The sequence below is a fragment of the Cervus canadensis genome, chromosome 23 (genome assembly GCF_019320065.1).
Source record: "Cervus canadensis isolate Bull #8, Minnesota chromosome 23, ASM1932006v1, whole genome shotgun sequence".
Taxonomy (NCBI): Eukaryota; Metazoa; Chordata; class Mammalia; order Artiodactyla; family Cervidae; genus Cervus; species Cervus canadensis.
Genome location: NC_057408.1, coordinates 13,207,131 through 13,223,413, shown reverse-complemented (window position 1 = coordinate 13,223,413; position 16,283 = coordinate 13,207,131).

Below are 16,283 nucleotides of genomic sequence, written 5' to 3'. Positions count from 1 at the left end.
AAGCCCTGGTGTAAAAGACACACGTTTTGCTTTTCAGAGAAAAAGCCACTGGGGCCAGATTGAAACATGGCATGTTCGGTTCATGTAGTCTTTTTTTTTTTTTTTAATGGGGGAATGATATTGAGTAAACAAGATGTAATAGCTGGGTCTTTAAATTCAAGAAGGGAGATCTGTACAAATGTAACAAGCACATAGTGAACCTACAGCAGGTGGTCACAGCCTCCAGAACGCAGAAAGATACATACATAAACCCCGCGTAAAGACCACAGAGGTGTATAATCCTTAACACGTCCGGGATGGAGACAATATATTACCACCAGATCAGGTATGCTGTTTATCCAGCCCTGGGTTCTGGTTCTTACATGGTTCACAGACACGCACTGGGTTGAAAGGTTTTTTGGTCGTTTTTTGTTTTTTTTTTTAAGGCGAGGAAGTACCAAATCAAGTGCATTGTGCTTACCCTGGAAATAGGACAAAATGGAAGGATCTGAAAACAATGGCACCATAACCTCTTAAAAAGACTCACTCCTGTTTAATCTAAGATACTAGTAGTTCTCCAGGAGCTGTGCAGACTCGCAGCACAGGAAGCTTTTCTGTGCTTTATTTTAAATATCGGTTAATATTTGCAAAGTGTGCTAAAAGTTTCCTTTGTTTCCTAAACCTCAGTGAGTCTCTCCTCTGCATTAACTTCCATCGAGGAAGCCATTGTTCTCTGTTATGCAGGCATTGTCTGATGTAAATTGGAAGGAGCATTTTTGCTATTTAAGACTTTTCATGTAAATGAACCAAATTATTGTCTCACAGACAAGTTGTTGGTCTTTAACTGCCAACTGCACGTTGTTTGGAGTTGCACATAGATTGGGATACATATTTACACATGTTTAGAAAGACCTATGTAATCTGCAAATTCTGCAAACCACTGGATCACATTTATCAATGTTACAAGACGATGAAATTGAAACTCATCTTCTTTTAGCCTGAAAACAGTGCCAGTACCCTGTGGGTTGAGTTTCAACTTTACTTGGGCTTGATTTCATTTGAAAGGAGGCCTTTTTTTCTTCTCTCAAAGGTGGGCCTTTATTAATATGCATGTGAAAACATGACATGCATTGAAATGGATACAAGGCCTTGCTTATGAAATCTTTATACACTGCACAAATTACAATGTATGGAATTTCATAATGTCCCTACCTGCTGTAGTAAATCCTAGCTTTCTTAAATTTAGAATCTTTGTACTTGAAATACTTTCTTGCCCCTCCCCCAATTCCCTCTGTCTAAGAGTTGAAAGCACAGCATAAAGTGTTTGAATGGTTTAAAGAACTGTACTCCCCAAACTCAAATCTGGATTGCTTATGGATGGTAAAGAGCCTTCTTTTGCAGAACAGCCTCACATGGCTTCATAATGTCAAATACTTTTTGAACAGAGCTTTATTACAAAGCCCAGCATTTTGGTCAAGCCTCGGCTGGAGGAAATTTGTTTGAAAGCACAATTCATCATTTGCACTAGCGGCAACAGTTAACACTGCATCTTTTAAACAATCCTAAACCAACCAAAAGTAAAAGATAATTTCTTGTAAATTATCTTTTTTCTATTTTTACAAAGAGAATTTCAGAGAAATCCCTTCTCCAGGTAGACCATTAGTGAAAAGCAAAGCACCTATTCATCTTAATTCTATGAAATCACTGAATTTCACAACAGAAAAAACAAATTTTAGGGTAAGTTTTAAAAAATAAAATAAAAACACTACCTCTCTTCCAAAAAACCAATACAAAGGTTCATTCTATTATTGTGCTATCTTGGACACCACTCTGCTTTGGGCAACAATAGTAGTAAAGAATGAAATAATCTATTATTTGACTGCTGTAGATAAGAAAGGGCAAAACAAAGAAATCATACTATTCTTCTGCCAAATAGAAACTAAAAGAATTCCAAATCCTTTGGGATTTTGTTGGTGCTGTTTTTATTGCTAACTCTTAATATCTCCGTTTTTCCTCCAATCAGTGAATTGCAAAATCCCAGCTTTTTCTTTTTTTAAAGACTTTTGTGGTTTGAAGAGGCATTGCAGGCACATACAGATAGTCAATCTACATACATCATACTTTCCCTCTGAATTCTATGAATTCTATGCCCTTTGTTGGGCAGAGCACACAAAAGGTGTGTTCCCTGTGGGAGAGAAGAAGGAAAACAAAAAGAAAAGCCTTTTCTTTATCTCACCATCAAAAGGCCTGACAAGCCACACCTTAAACTGACAGTCCCCTGACTTGAGCTACACATTTTTTTAGCTCAAAACTAAGCTAGGCCTAGGTGTTTATAGAGTTTCGTATGTTAAATCTGTTGGCTTGTTTTCAAAGGAATTATTACACTATTTAACATGAGCATTATAATTCTAAGATCTGTAGCTGATCCACCTCAAGGGTTGAACAAAATAGATAGAACCAGAATTTTTTTTTAATTTCAAAAAACATACCCTTGAAAGAAATCATAACCAGATTTAAATTATTATCAACCTGCCAGAAATAGACTGAACGGAGGTCTAAGAGAGGATTCCTCTCATTATTTGTTAGTGATTCCATAAACAGATCCTCTTTCCCGAACCTCATTTGGAAATACCTGCAAAGCTTTCACTAGGAGACCTGAAAGGGGTGGGGCTGTCTCGTATGAAAAGATAAGCTGAGATGCATTAAAAAAATTTTAAGTTGATCTGAACAAAAATATGTTCCAAGAAGGCAGTGCCAAACCAGAAGTGCCAGGGCTCCATTCACAATGCTGGGGAGAGAGGGGGTGAGGTTGTGCAGCGAGGAAATTCCTTGATTGGCTCCGGCTTAACGTATAGTTGGCTGTTTGAGATTGGTCATCCTTATCGGTTTTGGTTTCGTAACCTTGAAGTATTTCTGGGCTTAGATTTTGATTTATTTACCTAAGTGGCCAGGGCATTGGCGCCACCTCAGTTTAATGGACTCGTCACTTAATGAATTTAATGATGCAAAGTTGGGCATTATTTTAGAGGCCCATGACCTCATAATTCCTGGCCCCTGGATGGATTCACTAATCTTCATCTCCTGCTGTCTCTTTAGGCCTAAAAAATCAGCCTTGCCCAAGGAAAGAGAGGGATGATAAGGTCGAGGAAAGGGTTGTTGTATGAACTCTAGACAATCAAAAAAGAGCAAGAAATTGTGGGTTTGAGATACCAGCCAAGAGTCATCTTCAGAAACTATGGGCCAATGGACAAGACCTGTTGAGAACCCCATAAGGTTTCCTAACCCTTTGCAACTTTGACACTATGTCTGGGCTTCTGAAAGGAACTGGTGTTTGGGCTTGTTTTCTACGAAGTCCAAGAGGAGAGGGGGAGAAGGAGGAGAACTAGAAAGTATCTGAGACAAGGAAAGGCAATCAGACTTAATCCTTTCGGGAGGAGAAGCTAACGTGTGGGTCATTTCCACCCGAGAAGGGATCCCACTGGTCCCTAAACAAATCCTCATCTTTGCATCTTCCAGCACCCCCACCAGCTAGCCCAATGCCTTGTAGATCCCATACTTGAAATTAACTAGTTACTTGTGAACTAAGGATGGATAATAAACCCACAAGTACCTAGAAATAAGCATGTCCCAAGCTAAACATAAGATCTCTTGCCACTGTAGTGGATACTGTAGTGCTTTGTCTAAAACCATCTTCAGAGTATAAGCCTCCATCCCCTAGCTACTGAGATCGTTGACATCTGACCACTCCCAGTGGGGTCCCAGGCCTCGGCACCATCTTGTGCCAGGTCCTGTGAACTGTCTCACCCAAGATTACACTCCTCCCCCCGGAGCAGCCAACATCTGGCTGATGTAGTGATAACAAAGGCTTGCCTTAATTTGGGCCATTTCTAAAGGGCCATCCTAGCTCCAGAATGCCCTGTAAAATGGCTCAGGCCTCAGTTTCCATTGCTTTATGGATCAGCTCCTTCTGCCTAATCTAGCCTTCCTCACTCCCTCACAAGTGGATCTCCAGAGATTATCCAGAGTCTGTTTCCAAGAAACTCAGCCCCAGACACCAACCAAACCAGGTCCATCTCCCCCTTGATCCCATCATCTAATGGCACTTACTCCCTCATCTACTCCATCCCTATTGCTGAGTGTTCCACCTGCAAGGATCTGTTGATTCCAGTCCCTTCTATCCACATCCATTCACCTGGACTCACCCTCCGGCTCCGCCCCTCAGTTCAGAACTGCTCCCTAACTGACCCTCTTGCCTCCAACCTGACCAACTTCCAATATTCTCCACACTGAGAACTCTAGGAACATGTCTAACGATGCCATCTTGTCACCCATCTACTCAAACATTTTCACCTCTCTCCATCATCCTTAGAATAAGATCCAGACTCAGAAGGCTCTCCCTGACCCAACCCACGTGCCGGCCCACATCCCTTGCTCCTCCCTCCTCATATTCTAAGATCCAATCTGGCAGAACTTTTTGTTCTCTGAATGAAACCTGATGGCTCTCCCTGTCAGTCCGTCACATGTTGTTCCATCTTTCTGGAAGACTGTCTCCACGAAGGGTCCCTAACCTCCCGGCCACAGACCAGTACCACCTCCTGTCAGATCAGCGGCAGCAGAAGATTAAACAACAGATGTCATGCACTTGAATCATCCCCAAACCATCCCTGCTACCCCGGTCCATGGAAAAATTATCTTCCACGAAACCAGTCCCTGGTGCTGAAAAAGGTTGAGGACCACTGCTCACCACCACTCCCAGTCCTGTTTGTATAACTAGCTTCCATGCATCTTTAGATCTAAATTTACATCACTCACCTGGAGAAGCCTTCTTCGACCTCTCTCGACACATACAAACTCAGCATGGGTGGCCCGGGCATGTCCCTAAGTTATCCTTTTCACACGACGCTTGAGTTGCTTTATTTTGTTTTCTTTTTGGCCACACCATGTGGCTTGTGAGATCTCAGTTCCCCAGCCAGGGACCGAACCTGGGCCCTGGAAGGGAAAGCGCCAAGTCCTAACCACTGGGTGGCCAAGGAATGCCTGACGCTGGAGGTTCTGGCTCTCACACCATGAGAAAGAAACCTGTGAGGTCAGGGACAGTGACACTTTGGCTTACTGACGTCTCCCCAGTGCCAACATCACACACAGAAAGACACTGAAAAATTAGGTGTTTAGAACATCCAGATTGATTAAACACCTGTAGGGCTTTTCTTTCTCAATGACTTTTAGAGAGAAAAGACGATCAAATACTTTACCATTTTTCCTAAACTTGATGATAAGTGTATTTAACGTTAAAAGACCCAAAGCCACACATCACTGGGGAAACATTGGTTATTTCTAGAAAGGTAGAAAACGCAAATGTAAACCAACAAGTGTTAAAATAGGAAAATAATAACTAGAAAATATAACTGCAAGATAAAATACATTCATTTGTCAGCAAACAGTTGGAAAATGCTTAAGAAAATATTGCTGTAGATGTCAGCGAACACGTGTTAGAATAAATTGCACGGTGTGGGAAGCCTGCTCTACCACTGAAAGAGAAGAGCAGCTATTTCTAACATGCCACAGCTGAGGTTATATGCCTGATCCTGTTCCAGTGATGTCACACCTATAAAAACTGATTTTTTTCCATGAACCACTAAATAAGAAGTTTAGGGGAGAAGATATATTCTCAATAATAAATGAGTTCTTTAATTGAAACACTATGATTTTGGCGGGGGGGGCCCTACCGTGTGGCACGCACAGAATCTTAGTTCCCGTGTGTGTTCTGTGTGTGTGCTCAGTCGTGTCCGGCTCTTTGCGACCCCATGCCTTCTAGCCTGCCAGGGTCCTATGTCTGTGGGAGTCTCCAGGCGAGAATCCTGGAGTGGGTCGCCATTTCCTCCTCCAGGGGATATTCCCGACCCAGGGATCGAACCTGGGTCTCCCACATCGCAGGTGGATTCTTTACTATCTGAGCCAGCAGGGATCAAAGCCATGCTCCCTGCACTGGAAGCATGGAGTCTTAACCACTGGATCATCAGGGAAGTCCCAGTATATGATTAAAAAAAAAACTATTAAATAATAACAACTAAAGAAGCAGCTAAGTCTCCAGGGATGTTTAATTCTAGGATTAGATTACAAAAATTCCTTCACACAAAATTCATCACTAAATCACTCACAGATAAGCAACTGCAGCCAAGAAACTGAAGCCAAAAGTTCAGAGATTGTTACAGGATATCACCATGAGGTTAATTTTATTTTTAAAGGCTGGGGGTTGTATAAGGAGTTTCCTGCAAGAGGGACTCAATACTAGGCTTTAAAAGATGAGGCGTGACGACTGAAATCTTTCTCCTGCTCCGTGTTTTGCTGGATATGCTACAGCAAAGAATTTCATACAGATAGGTTACTCACTGTCCTCTTTGAAAGAGTGGATTTAAATCTGCTGTGGTTTTTGTGATTAAATGCTGTCCATAACACACTATCTGGCAGATAGAATAAAAATAAACGCATGGAAATTCCCTGGTGGTCCAGTAGTTAGGACTCAGCACCTTCACTGCCAGAGTTTGGGTTCAACCCCTGGTCAGGAAACTAAGATCCTACAAGTTGCATGACTCAGCTGGGAAAAAAAAAAAAAAAAGCTTAATCTAGTCCTTTAAAGATACTATTAAGCAGGAGGGAGAGAGAGTAATTGGGAGCTTGTGATTGACATATAATGTATAGCACAGGGAATTCTGTAATGACCTGTATGGGAATAGAATCGAAAAAAGAGTGTATATATATATGTGTATATATATATATATATATCTGATTCATTTTGCTGTACACCTTAAACTGACAGAACATTGTAAATTAACTATATTCCAATAACAATTATTAATTTAAAAAAGACAATACATTTGCTGCACTTTAAATGAAAATACTACTAATAAGAAAACAATGGATAATATTTTAACCAAGAAGAAGTGACTGCTTTTAGAAAGAACCTCTTGATACGGAGAGAGCATTTTAGAAACAGGTGTTTGGCAATCACTTGTGATTTGGTGCTAAAAATTATGTATTTAATAATTAATAAAGGTAAAGTATTACCTTTAACAACTATTGGATACCTAATTTATATCATAAAGCAAAGTTTCTAAACTGTTAAACAGAAAAAACTGGGCTTCCCTGGTGGTCCAGGAGTTTCGAATCTGCCTCGCACTGCAGGGGATGCCAGTTCCATCCCTGGTACCAGAGGACACCCCCATGCCGAGAAGCAGCTGGGCCCGGGCCCCACAACCACTGAAGTCCACGCACCTAGAGTCTGTGGTCCACGACACACGGAGCCACTGAAACAAGAAGCCCAGGGGCCGCAACGAGAGAGCAGCCCCCCGTTGCCCTTGAAACGAGAGAAAAGCCCTTGCACAGCAACGAAGACCCAGTGCAGCCAAAAACAAAAAAGAGTTCATGGGTCTTTAGAGAAGTTCCTCTAAGAAACAACCAAACCATTTTCTGGGGCAGAAGAGCTCTGGAAGAATAAAGAAGTGCTACTTAACAGACCAGCAAAGTCACGTAACCGTAGATGCTAAGGTACAGAGCAGGTTCGCAAAGTTCAGGCTGGGGCGGGCAGCAGTCCATTTTGGTTCTCATTGATTTTGCCCCTCCAGGGTTTCCCTAACCCAGCCTCATCTTCCATCTCAGTCCTCCTGTCTGAGACTGGAGTACCAGGGGACTAGAGAGGAAAGAGAAAAAAAGGCACAAAAATATGACCAAACCTTCCTCTCTGGCACCTGCTAAATAATAAAGTATTTGAGTAAGTAAGAACAATCTCCACTAAAAAAAAAAAAAAAAAAGGTCTGATCCCTTTATCCTTGAGCTTCCCTGATGGCTCAGACGGATAATAATTCACCTGCAATGCAGGAGACCTGGGTTCAATCCCTGGGTCAGGAAGATCCCCTGGAGAAGGGAATGGCTACCCACTCCAGTATTCTTGCCTGGAGAATCCCATAGACAGAGGAGCCTGGAGGGCTACAGTCAGTCCATAGGGTCATGAAATCCAAAGAATCTTGACAAAAGCAGGGGAAAGCGTTGCCATCTGTCAAATCAGGACCATCGAGGACGCCTCCATGATCGGGTGGGCACACGGGACACAGGGTGGATCTGAGAAAAGATCTCTGTTTCCCTTTTCCTTCTCTCAAGCTGTTCCTTTTGTGTTAAAGTATTTATATTGTTTCTGCTAGGAAGCTTGTCACAGAAGAAACAACTTCCCTTCTTGATTACTATCCTAGCTAAGGGACGAATGTGTGTCTGCTAAGTCATTTCAGTAGTGTAACTCTGTGTGACCCCATGGACTGCAGTCCACCAGGCTCCTCTGTCCATGGGATTCTCCAGGCAAGAACACTGGAGTGGGTTGCCATTTCCTCCTCCATGGGATCTTCCCGACCCAGGGAGCGAACCCAAGTCTCTTATGTCTCCTGCATTGGCAGATGGATTCTTTACCATTGGCACCACTGGGGAAGCCCCAGGATATGAATAAGCACTTAGAATATAATAGCCAAAGCCCTTGAACAAATATAAAGCCAAGGTGGGTTTCCCTTTGCTTTAGAGCTTTGGCTCTTTAGGTAGCATTCGGTAAACCACTCTTGATCTGTTATCCTGGCCACTTTCTGATAGCCGATGCTACAGTCGTGAAGCGTGCCTGCAAGTGGAGAAATAATAGGGGTGTTCACCTCATACCAAACTATTCTGCCTGCAGAATGGGATTTAAAGCAGCCCTTCCACCTAACAGCGCCTGCTGTTGGGAGAGCCCAGCAGAGCTCTCTAACGTAGAGCAAGGTAGTAGCGTAAGATCCCCCAGGACCTCTCCCTGTGTGTGGAACTCTGAGGCTGAATTCCATTCTCGGTGCCAAGTGCAAGCGTTCCACATACTATCCCACTTCCTTCCCATTCTTTGTCCTTTTCTTCCCTCCGCCCCCTCCCCCCAACACCTTAGACTTCAGTAATACACCTATCGTAGGATGAGGGTGTGACATGAGGTCTTCTCTGGGCTCAGTGGTAAAGAACCTGCCTGCCAATGCAGGAGACTTGGGCTCAACCCCTGGGTTGGGAAGTTCCCCTGGAGGAGGAAATGGCAACCCACTCATCTTCTTGCCTGGAGAATCCCATGGACAGAGAAGCCTGGTGGGCTACAGTCCACGGGGTCTCGAAAGAGCCGGACACGACTTAGCGACTAAACAACTTGAGTGGCTGATAGAACCGTGGACTGAGCCCGAGTCAGCTAACTTCAGTCTTTAAGTGCTCACTGATGCAGGGCTCAGTGTAAGGCGATCCTGGCGTTGAACCTCGGGGTCTCTGCGGCGCTGTGTTCGCTTGGATGGCTTTCCACGGATGGTTTACCAGCCTGGCCCCCTCCCTCACTTCATCCGTGTCTCCTTCATCCGTGTCTCTCTGCTCCACGTCCCCTTGTCAGAGGGAACGTCCCATCCCACCCTAACTAAAAGTGTCCCCTCGATCTTTCGCTAGCCCTTTGCTCTCCTAATTATTTGCCCCACAGCACTTATCTGTCCCCGGCATTATACTGAAAGTTGCCAGACAAAATACAGGCCATCTGTGGAACCTACTTATACTTGAAAATTCATTGTTCATCTGAAATTCAAGGTTAACTGGGTGTTTTTATTTTTATTTGCTAAATTTGGCAGCCGTAATTATTACATCTTTCATTCCTTTCCCTCCCGTTTGAATGCGAGCTCCTTGAAGCAAAGATGTGGCTTGTGGGAACCCCTGCTTCAAATCCCCAGTATCTAGTGCTCCGGAGTCTCATCAGGCAGGGCACACAGTAGGCGCTCATCTGTGTTCAGAATGAAAGAAGAAAGCATAAAGCAATAGGGCACCAACCGGAGACTCGGGGCTAACAGGGCAGTGCATGCTGCATTCCCATCTGGCTCCTACTGTCTCCTTGGAAAATTTTCAATTGTAACGGGGATTCCCAAGATGAAAACATTTGCTTTCTGGTCCAGACACTGAATTAAGACCACCAGTACATACCAAACTGACAAACCCCAGTCAAAGGACAGCTTACAAATCCTACTGATTCGAATCAGAATTGAGCCATAAAGTTGGCAGTAAAAACCAAATCCTTTAAAAAACAAAACAAAACTGAAACCCCAGTCCATTCCTTGTCTTGCCAAGTATTCCCCTTCTACAATCACTGGATTTCCTTCCCCAACTGCATTCCCTCTGTTACTCCTCTATGGCACTCTTGTTCCCATAAGCTAGAAAACAACACTACATCCATCCAATATTGTCCTCAGCAGTGAGTCTTTAAAATACTTGGCCGTGTCTAGGGTGATAGCTTGGGCAGCTTCATTTGATGTTCTGACAACTGAGTATTGTTAGTTTTGACTCGGTTACTTAGAGAAGACTTTGTAATTCTCCCCCCAATCACTCATGTGTATTTACTCAGCTAAGTAACTCTTGTGACCCGTGGCATTCCACTTATGGGTCTTTTCCAGAGGCAGAAAGCCAGAAAGGGTGGTAGAAACTCAGAAAGCACACCTTTTCCATCCAGCAGAAGAAAATTAGTATTTCTTGCCATGGTTTGAATTTTAAGAGTTTTCACTCAAAAAGGAAACCAAGTTTTCCTTTTCTTATGCCTGTCCCACATCCCAACCATATGGAGAAAAAAAAAAATGAAACATCTGCCTTTATACAAATAATTGCCATGTATTTTTTTCTTGTTAGTTCCTTTAAGCTTTACTGTCTCTTCATCCTAGAGTGTAATTATGAGTCATGCCTATCTCAGGATGTCTTGAAGTAAATGATCAAATACCACCAGTACAGTGGTACCATTCAGGAAGAAAGTGAGGTTAACTGGGACAGACGGCTACTCAAAGCCCACCAGGAAAATTTCAAAGATCCAAGAAACAACCCCATTAAAGAAAAGGTCAAAACAGGTGCAAGACCTCAACGGCCAGGCAGCTTGGACCTAAGGTTTATAGAATGAGATGAGGTACACCGCGCTGTTTACCCTTGGATCTCTTGCGAATCTCCTGTGTTCTGTCCAACCTAACATTACTTCTAAAGTTCGTAAAACGTACTCCCACCTTCACGGGTGAGCCATATTCTGAACACAGTCTTTATGTTGTCGATAACTGTACTAGAATACAGCGGAGGTTTTCGTGTGCTTTGGTTGTGTAGGACTTTCACCCTCTACCCTCAAGGCCCACAGTTTGCCAGTCGGCTATAATTCTTGTAGTTCTTGCATCTGTTCCTTGTGGCACTTTGATTTTCCTTGAGCCGCTGGGAGTTACTTCTGCCTCTCCTAGGGAACCTACTTCAGGCATCTCCTGTTTCTCATCAGCTACTGAAACCAAGTAACCAAGTCTGTAAGAACCGTGACTAAACGAACAGGAGGAGCTCCAAGCTCCTGGAGTTTTCATCATCAGGCCTTTTGTAAACTTCCCCCTCCCGCTACATTCCTCAGACCCCTGGCTTCTCCATGTGTGAGTCATAGTAAGCAAGGATAATAGCCAACACGTACCCAGCCTTGACTCCAGGCCAGGCATTGTTCTAAGTATCTTGCTCTGTGCGGTATTATCTCATTTAACCCACATTCTCACACACACCTGTGATTATCTCAGTTCACACATGAGCCTGGGGAACTTTCTCCAGCTCGCAGCCTGGAGTGATGCAGTCAGCGTTCATTCCCAGGTAGCCAGGCGCCATGTTCTATTTGAAGCCACACCTCAGAAGGGACTCAAACTCTGAAGTAATCTTCCAACCAAAACCGCACAACTCATTTCACAACTTAATGAAACTCATACTTTCTGTTTGGCACAGGCGTGCTCAGTCGTGTCCGACTCCTAAGACTGCATGGACTGTAGCCCGCCAGGCTCCTCTGTCTGGGATTTTTCAAGCAAGAAGACTGGAGTGAGTTGCCATTTCCTCCTCCAGGGGATCTTCCTGACCCAGGGACTGAACCCATGTCTCCTCCATGGGCAGGCAAATGCTTTACCACTGAACCAACTGGGAAGCCCATCTTTATGTCCTGGCACAGATGGAAGTCAGCAAGAGGCAAAGTGATAGGTAAGAAGCAAATTTATTAATATAAGACCCTTATGAACAATACAGGCCAGTGGGCAAGAGGGTTCTGCCTGGAGAACTGTGAGTTAAATTTTAATAATCAGGAAGACCAGATCAACAGGCTTATTAGAAGGATGAACTAAGTTATCTACCAGAATTATTTTTGTAATCTGGTCTGTTAACAAACAATTGAAACAAACAAAAAAACAACAACAAAAATTTTTAATAATCAAAGGAAAAGTCAGGAGGGCACGAAGACCATCAGGTCTTGGTGAGTCCCTGGGATGGGCCACCAAGTGAGGGTCCTTGGCTTTGCACAGGAAAGAATTCAAGATCGAGCATGGTGAAGTGAAAGCAGGTTTACTGAGAGAGAGAGAACGTTCAGTTCAGGTTCAGTTCAGTCGCTCAGTCAGGTCCGATTCTGTGTGACCCCACGGACTGCAGCACCCCAGGCCTCCCTGTCCATCACCAACTCTCAAACTCATGTCCATCGAGTCGGTGATGCCATCCAACCATCTCATCCTCTGTCGTCCCCTTCTCTCGCCGTCGATCTTTCCCAGCATCAGGGTCTTTTCCAGTGAGTCAGTTCTTCGCATCAGGTGGCCAAAGTATTGGAGCTTCAGCTTCAGCATCAGTCCTTCCAATGAATATTCAGGACTGACTTCCTTTAGGATGGACTGGTTGTATCTCCTTGCAGTCCAAGGGACTCCCAAGAGTCTTCTCCAACACCACAGAACGTGGCCTGTCTCAAAAGGCTAGCTCAGCCTGAAATATGGTATCGTCAGTTTTTATGGGCTGGGTAATTTCATAGCCTACAGAGTGGGAGGATTATTCCAACTATTTATGGAGGAAGAGGTGGGGATTTCCTAGTTCCTGGCCTTTCATGGTCAGCCTCAGAACCATCATGGTACCTGTGAGTGTGTCATTTAGCATATGCTAATGTATTTAAGGAGATCAAACCAGTCAATCCTCAAGGAAATCAACCCTGAACATTTTTTGCAAGGACTGGTGCTGAAGCTCCAATACTTTGGCCACTTGATGAGAAGAGCAGGCTCACTGGAAAAGACCCTGATGCTAGGAAAATTGAAGACAAAAGGAAAAGGGGGTGACAGAGGATGAGGTGGTTGGATGGCATTACCAACTCAATGGACATGAGTTTGAGCAAACTCCAGGAGATAGTGAAGGACAGGAAAGCCTGGTGTCCTGCAGTGCATGGGGTCACAAAGAATCGGACATGACTTATCAACTGAACAACAACATCTACTGGAAGTCAAATTTTCTGCCTTCGCCTGTTAGGGGAAGCACACTGATTGAAACCACCCACCCCGGCCAGGCACCATAGTAACCATTTGCATGAGTTGTTTTACGACAATAGGTCCTGGTAAGGAACAGGGAGCTAATAACCCTCCACCAACCAGAAGCGTTTGGGAAAGGTCAAAAGGAGACACCACAGGTCCGACCACCTCCCAGAATCCTTCTCTCTGGCATCCATCTTGGCTGAACAAGGCGTGCACCACCAGGAAGGACTCTGAGTCAGAATGATCAGCTAAAGACAACCGGGAAGCTAATCGCGTCACCATAAAACCCGAGATTGCAAGCCATGCGACAGAGCAGTCCTCCTGGGTCCCCTCACCCTCCCACTCTCCACCCGGGCGCCCCTTCCCAATAAGATCTCTTGCTTTGTCAGCACATATATCTCCTCGGACAGTTCATTTCCGAGTGTTAGACAAGAGCCCAGTTTCGGGCCCTGGAAGGGCTCCCCCTTTCTGCAACAGGCCTAATCAGTTCTAATCAGTTTTTTCTCAAGGGCTGTATCTTTCCTTAAGGGTTTTGCCCTGCCCTCTTCCTTCCTGTCTTATATTGACCACTACTCCTCAAGGAGCCCAAGCTTGAAAACCCTGAGTAACCTTTATCAAGATTGTTAACCTGTGTCTCCTAAACAGTCATGGCACCTATGATAAAATCCAACTCCCTTACATGGTCTACTGTGCTATGCTCAGTCATGTCTGACTCTCTGTGACCCCATGGACTGTAGCCCGCCAGGCTCCTCTGTCCATGGGATTCGCCAGGCAAGAATCCTGGAGTGGGTTGCCATTTTCTTCTCCAGGGGATCTTCCCCACCCAGGGATCCAAGCCTGGTCTCTTGCATTGCAGGAAGACTTTTACCATTCGAACCACCAGGGAAGTCCCAATAATCAAAGGTAATAGTTATTCATTCACTCATTCAACACATTTATTGAATGCCTACTATCCACCATGGGCTTCCCTGGTGGCTCAGATGGTAAAAGAATCTCCCTGCAATGCACGAGACCTGGGTTCGATCCCTGTGTTGGGAAGATATTCTGGAGAAGGGCATAGCAACCCACTCCAGGATTCTTGCCTGGAGAATCGCATGGACAGAGGAGCCTGGCGGGCTACAGTCCATGGGGTTGCAGAGAGTCAGACACGACTGAGCGACTTAGCAGAGCACCACCATACACAGTAGGCTGTGGGATTCAGGATTTTCTCATTTAATCCTTCTTCAAGGATAACTTCACATATTCTTCTCAACAACTCACGGAACAACCCAGTTCATAGATTAGGAAAGTGCGATGTATTTTCTACTGTTAAAAAAAAAAAAAATCCCAAGGTCCCGGTAGGTATTGGGGTGAATGGGGTCAGATCAGGGTAGGAGGTCACCAGGCCGGGGTACCCCTGAAAGAACTCGGAAATAAGGTTAAAACTACTCTTCTGAGATAAACTAGTTAAACGTCTAATAGAAAAGACCTGAGATAGGTGAAGTCCCCTTAAGAGGCAAAGCTGACCCACGCCAGACTAGCTATTAGCATATCTAAAGAAAGAATGTGTCCATCAAAGAAAGGGGGTTGGTTCGCTCAGAACCCGGGAGTGCTCAGCTCGGGTCGGAATGTTGCTTTGACGCCGCGCGGCCCAGAGCCTTCCGGGGCGGGAGGGGCCCGCGGAGGCGAGGCTGCACCCCTGAACCACGCGCTGATCTCCCCCGCCCCGGTTCCCGCCGGGCCCGCTCTCCGCGTGCAGTTCTGCTTCCGCCTGCAGGGAGAGGCTAATAAAGCTCCCAAGTGTGGGTCTGCATCGCGTTCGGGCCTTGCACACAGCCTGCCTTCCAGCCGAGAAAGCCGAGCCGAGGGGCCTGCCCAGGGTCAGAATGCAGCCATGCCGAAGAGCTGAGATTTGGACGCAGGCTCGCTCAGCTCCAGAGCCCTTGCGTCTCGCTCGCACTTACCGCCCGCAGGAGCACGCCCGGCCGAGGGAGGGCTCGGTTTCTCTCGGTAGAAAATAACCGAGTAGGCAATCTGGTTGATGCCCCTGCTTTATACGGGGCCGGTTCCATGTGTCTTTCCGAGAGGTGAGCCCATCTCGGTTGGGTGGAACCTTCTCCACGTGGTCGCAGCCCTCCTCCTCGCCCCCAGCTCCTCCCTGCCCATCCGACAACTCAGGGACAAACGCACGCTTCCATCCCGCTAAGCCTTTCCTGCCTCCAGCCATCTGCCCTCCTGCGAGCTCTTCTTTCCAAACAATCGCTGTCATTTATGGGCATCCTGCTGGGGTCGGAAAGGTAAAAGAAATGGGTGCTTTCCTCAACCCAGTTAACAAAACAAACCGTTTAACATTCCAACGGTTATGTTTTGCTTATGAAAGGGGCCAATCTATTAACCATTATGGCAGGACAATACCAATAAACACCCAGCACCTACCCAGCGAAGGGGCGGCAGAGTCACCCTTACGTGCACTTGGGAGTGACCCAGGAGGTGATCTGAAGTCTTGGCTCAGCCCTTCTCTACCTTTGTGGCCTTGGAAAAGTCACTCAACCGCCCACAAACTCAGTTTCACAAATCTGCGTGAGATGCAGCTACGCTCCTCCCCTCCACTCCGCCCGGTTCAGGCTCAAAGTAGGTTTAGAAAAAAAAAAACAGCAAAACCATTTTAACCTCTGCTCCGACAGGCACCCGGTACAGATCTTAGACGTTCCCCCAGGTCTACATGGACACGACTGCAGGGAGAAGAGAGCGGGACAGTGAAAAAATACACGTGCAGAAGCCTCGTGACCTGTATTGTTCATCCCCCTCTCTCCGGCCCCCCTCCCCTCCCCACCCCCGCCCCCTCTGCAAACACGCGCCAATGCCTCATTAAAGACTGAAAACCGTCCCATTAGGTCCAAATGCATGGAAACATATTCATGATTATTCAAATGATCCCCTCGTAATACAATCAGCGCCGCCCTCATAAATATTCATCTGGTCGTGCTAATC